The sequence below is a fragment of the Sciurus carolinensis genome, chromosome 15 (assembly GCF_902686445.1).
Source record: "Sciurus carolinensis chromosome 15, mSciCar1.2, whole genome shotgun sequence".
Lineage (NCBI taxonomy): Eukaryota > Metazoa > Chordata > Mammalia > Rodentia > Sciuridae > Sciurus > Sciurus carolinensis.
The window spans coordinates 10647169-10653005 of record NC_062227.1 but is presented as its reverse complement, the minus strand read 5'-3'; the positions used below and the strand labels follow the sequence as shown (position 1 = coordinate 10653005).

Here is a 5837-nt window from a genome sequence, read left to right as displayed (position 1 = left end):
TCCCCCCATTTCATAATATATAGCAACCATTTCTTTTTTTTATTATAAACAAATGGGGTACAACTTGTTTCTCAGGTTGTACATGAAGTACATTTGTATAATCATACATTTACATAGGGTAATGATGTTTGATTCATTCTGTTATTTTTCCTTCCCCAGCAACCATTTCTTTAGTACATTAAATATTATGTGAAAACATGATCTTCAGCCGACAGTTTTACAATCTAATTCTAGCTAAACCTAATTGACCTCCAATTGTTGGAAATCCAGATAGTTCTGAATACTTGTTATAACTAACAATAGCCATTAAACATCCCTCTTCATACATAAATTTTTGTATGTATCTCTGACACAATTTTTTAAAGAGAAATTCCTAGGAGTACCCAACAAAGTGCAAAAGTATTTCTAAGACTTCTGTTACATTTTACCCAACTACCCTTTGGAAAAAATCGTTTATTGTTGCAAATTTCATACGCAAGGGGAGGGAAAATGCTATTCTCTTGGTGTTTTTCCTGAAATGTAAGGCTGCCTGCATGGATGTCCGTTTGCTTTTCCTCTGTGCTCCAAAGCAATCCCAGCCTTGCCAGACGAATCTCCAATACCCGCAGTGTCTTGTGGATCTTTCCACAGGCTCTGTTTTTGCAGGCAAGGGCGTGAAAGCTGCGTGTCCTTCCCAAGCTTCTCACCCACCCCCAAGTCAGCAAAATACCCCAAATGACTGGACAATCTTCTTTCTTCTGGGCAGTTAAACTATTTTAGTGTATGTGTAATAAAACGGAAAAGTGGGCCTCGTTCTCCAGGTTATAGAGGGTTTTTAAATATTCCACGGACCCTATCTGAGGTATGGCAGTGAGCAGTAAACTTTTGGCTTTGTTGGCATTTTCTTTCAGGGTCTTTAAAACCTGGTCCACTGCAGCTGCTGCCTAGTGCTCTTTCCAGCGACCATAATCTGTTGCCATGGTGATGCCAGCCGATGGAATTCCAGTCTCCTCAGCAAGAACCACCCCTGGAACTGTGGGCATATTGGTAACATCCACTCCCCAGGTGCAGAACATGAAGTTTTCTGCTTGGGAGCTAAAATGATGTCCCTGGACTGTGACTACTATTCCCTTTTAGTGGCACCAGAGTCCTAGCTTCTTAGCAGTCTCTATGAGGGCCTCTCTTCTTTGGGGGCAAAATGGCTAGGCCATTGGAATATGGCACACTCCTCTGGTACAGGAGTGACATCTGTCATCGAAGGTCTGGGGTCTCATGGTGGTCCTGTTGAGGAACTGATGGATGATGATGATGTCACCAGGCTGAATCTCCTTCCTCAAGGAGCTGCAAGCTGTTGTCACTATGACATGTGGACAGCCCTCATCCTTCAGAGCATAGATGTTCACCTGGTAGTCGACTTTTTAAAAAATATTTGTTCTTTTTAGAGATACATGACAATAGAGTGCATTTTGACATATTATACATACATAGAGTATGACTTATTCTAATTAGGAGCCCATTCTTGTGGTTGTACATGACGTGGAGTTTCACTGGTTGTGTATTCATATATGAACATAGGTTGATTCATTCCTCTGCCTTTCCTAATACCATCCCTCCTCCCTTCCCTTCATTCCCCTTTGTCTAATCCAGTGAACTTCTATTCACTCCCAACTTATTATGTATTAGCATCCACATATCAGAGCATTCGGTTTTTTTGGGCCTGCTTATTTCACTTAGTATGATACATGATCGTTTCCTGTTCCATCCATTTCTGTTAGTTGACTTTGGAAGCCATAATGGTGCACTACCTCCTGTATATTTCAAGGACACAATCAATGCTTTTTTTTTTTTTTTTTTTTTCAGTACCAGGGATTGAACCCAGTGAGCCCCTTTTTAAGTTTTATTTTGAGACAGGGTCTCACTAAGTTCCTTAAGGTCTTGCTAAATTGCTGAGGCTGACCTCAAACTTGCAATCCTTCTGCCTCAGCCTCCTGAGTCACTAGGATTACAGGCAAGTGCCACTGTGCCCAGAAACAATCAACATTTTTTTTTTATCATCCAGGTCTATTCCACCAATTATTCCAATCTTCTCTGCAGGGGTAGTGGTGCCCGAGGCCAAGTCTGCACTGGGAAGAGGCTGCTACGGGTGAATGCATAACGGGCCCAGGTACACAGCGCCAGACGAAGCAGTTTGGAACAGTATCTCTATTATTAATAATTTCTGTTAGTTTGGTAGGTCTGTCACAATAAATGAAACATTATTGATGCATTATTATTAACTAAAGACTAATATACTCACTTTCCTTAGTTTTTACCTAATGCCCTTTCCGTTTTGGTATTTTACCCAAAATTCCCCGTTATGTTCAGTTATAATATCATGTAATGCCTCCTTAAGCTCTTGGCTGTGTCAGTTTTTCACTTTCCTTGTTTTCAAAGAGTTTGTTACTTTCAAGGAGTACTTTGGTAGAACATCCCTTAATTTTGATTTGTCTGATGTTTTCCTGATGTCTAGATGGAAGTCGTAGGATCTGGGGAGGAAGCCCACTGGCTTCCATTTGCTTCACTATCAATAGTACCTACCATCCATATAACTTACCTCATCCGACCAAGGTAGCTTTTGCGAGGTTTCTCCACAACATGTCCTTGTGGTGGTGGTGGTGGTGGTAGTGCTGGAGATGCAACCCAGGCCTTACACGCTAGCCAAGGGCTCTACACTGAGCAACACCCCTTTCTCTATGGTAACCTTTGAAAGTAAGATACCACACCCAGCCCATCCTTAAGGAATGGGGAGTTATGTTCCACCTTCTGAGTACACAGCATCTGCATAAATTATCTGCAATTCTTCTGTACAAGGTATTTTCTACTATCCTCTATTTATTCTTTTATTTATTTATTTATATTAGTATTGAATTATGAATGTCTATTTTATACTTCAAGTAATAATCCAATGCTACATTACTTATTTTCGAGGTCAAATTTTTCCACTTTTTAAAAAAATTTTTTATTTGGTACAGAGGATTAAACACAGGGGTGCTTTACCACTGAGCCACATCCCCAGTACTTTATGTTTTTTAGTTTGATATAGGGTCTCACTAAGTTGCTTAAGGCCTTACTAAATTGCTGAGGCTGGTCTTGAACTTGCAATCCTCCTGCCTCAGCCTTCCTAGTTGATGGAATTTCAGGTGTGTGCCACCACGCTCAACAAATTTTCCCCACCTGGCCACTGGGAGCTCTTTCAGTTTTAAAAATTTTTTAATTTTTAAAATTTTGAAACAGGTCTCACTAAGTTGCTTAGTGCCTACATTGCTGAGGTTGACCTCAACTGTGATCCTCCTGCCTCAGCCTCCCAAGTCATTGGGATTACAGGCAAGCACCACCATACCCAGCTGGGTCATAATTTTTTTTTTTTTTTTTGTGGTGCTGGGGTAAGTCATAATTTATTTGCATTAATTTCATTTGGGGTTCATTAAACACCTTAAATCTCTAGATTATGTCTTCCTCCAATCTGCAAAGTTTTCAGCCATTATTTATTCAAGAATTTTTTCAGCACTACATACTTTCTCTAAATATGGTCTCCTGTTATTATCTGGCAGGTCCTACAGACTCTTATTTTAATTGTTTCAGTAAAAATTTTCTCAATTTTTATTAATGATGATAATGCATTTTCGGTGAAATTTTACTGCCCCATATTGATGCAACTTGTGTTAATCATTTTTTGGTGCTCCAAAGGGAACCATGGGCTTTATGCTTATTAAGCACAGGCTAAACCACTTTTCCCTCCAACTTCTTTTAATGGAAAAAAACTCTTCATAAGTATGCATGTTAGTCAATAGTAGAAATGAAACACAAGATTACAAATCATTTGTGAAATAGGAAAATTGTGATAGTTTATGCTCTTTATGAAAGAAATGAAGGGTAGAAACTCCTCAACTTATGATGGTTGGGTCCTGATAAATCCACTGTAAGCTGAAAATATCGTGAGTCAAATACACATTTAATATGCCTAACTTATGGGCTGTTATAGCTGAGCAACACTGCATAATGCATGGAGTGGGTTGTTTGTGTTTATGATCTTATGGCTGCGTATTTACCTATGACTTGCTGCTGCCACCTGGCATCTTGAAAGACTATTATATGGAATATTGCTAGCTGAAGAAAAAATAAAAATTAAGCATCTAACAAATGAACATCATTTCACAATATCATTGAAAACTTGAAACATCATAAGTCAAACTGTTATTATTCAGTGACATCTATACAGATAGCCCTCAGTTTAAACTCAGGACACTCAGAAATTCAGTACAATCTGGTATTTACCTAAAGGTCACAGTGTGTCCTGTTTATAGATTTATGAATTGATGTAATTTATAGGTGAAAATTGCTCTGTCTTATGGAGAGCTGTACACATTTGTTGAAACCGGGTTAGGGATGTATCTCCATGGTTGAGTGCTTGCCAAATATGCAGGAAGCTTTAGGTTTAATATTTAGCATTGTAAATAAAGAAGACATTAATAAGAAATCAGATATAATGCAACGGTCTCTTAGTTAAGCTTTTTGTTTTGTTTTGTTTTGTTTTTGGATATTGGGGATTGAACCCAGGGTGCTAACACTGAGTCACATCTCTAGCCCATTTTTATGTTTTATTTTGAGACAAGTTCTCACTAAGTTGCTTAAGTCCTCGCTAAATTGCTGAGGCTGGCCTAAAACTTATGATCCTTCCGTCTCAGACTCCCAAGTTGCTGGGATTACAGGTGTTTGCCACTGTCTGGCTCTCAGTTAAGTAGTCTTTAGGATTCCTGGACTGGGGCTGCAGCTCAGTGGTAGAGTGGTCACCTAGCATGCACAAGACCCTGGGTTCAATCCCCAGAACACACACACACACTCCAGAAAACCAGTGTAACTGATCCCATGGGTTCTCATGATGAGCCCATTCCTGGCTCTTAAGTACATTCACATTCCTGTAGCAGTGGGAAAATCCCATACATCCATCTAGTGTAATGTCACAACACTGTATTCATACCTACACTTAGTATTTGACACTGGACAAGCTACTTAATGTTTGAGCACTGATATTCTCTTTAATGAGATGGGCATACTGATTTCTACCTTATAAAGATTTAGTTAGAGTGGTAATGGTGGTGATACAGAGAAATGAATCCAGAGCTTTTCATGTGCTAAGCAGGCCCTCTACCCCGGGATTAAATTATAATGTTTAAGGTACAGGAAGATTGTACATTGGTAGGCACTGCTCCTGTTGAGATTAAGAATGATTTTTTTGGTGTTAACTTTTTGGAGTTCTTTATGTACTTACATTTATATACTACTTATATACATCCTGAGCGTTAGAGGCCTTATTGAAGAAATCAACGTGAGTGCCTATATGATGGAGTGTCCCTCCTGTGTCTTCTAGTTGTTGAAAAGTTTCTGGTCTAATTTCTGGGTCTTCGATCCACTGTGCATTGACTTTTGCTCAGGATGAGAAACAGGGATCTAATCTCATTCTTCTACATGTGAATACCCTGTTCCCCAGTACCTTTTGTTTCAAAGGTTGTCTTTTCTTCAGTGTCTGATTTTGGTGCCTTTGTCAAAGATCAGATGATTGTCTCTGGGTTTGTTCACTTCTATAACCTCTAAGCGACTCCATATCTTTTTAATGCCAATATCATGCAGGGTTGTTTTTGTTGTTACTATAGCTCTGTAGTATAATTTGAAGTTGGAAATTGTGAATTCTCCAGCATTGCTCTTACTGCTCAAGATTACTTTGACTATTCTGTTTTTTTTTTTTATTTCACATGAAGTTTTGGACTGCTTTTTCTAGTTCTGTGACAAATGTCATTGATATCTTGAATTGAGTGTATATA

The 5837-nt window shown here is 39.0% G+C and overlaps 1 pseudogene; it reads right to left on the bottom strand.

The window, feature by feature from the left end:
* Positions 1 to 923: 923 nt before the first annotated feature.
* On the bottom strand, positions 924 to 2577 carry LOC124965767 (S-methyl-5'-thioadenosine phosphorylase-like; annotated as a pseudogene).
* Between the last annotated feature and the right edge of the window lie 3260 nt (positions 2578 to 5837).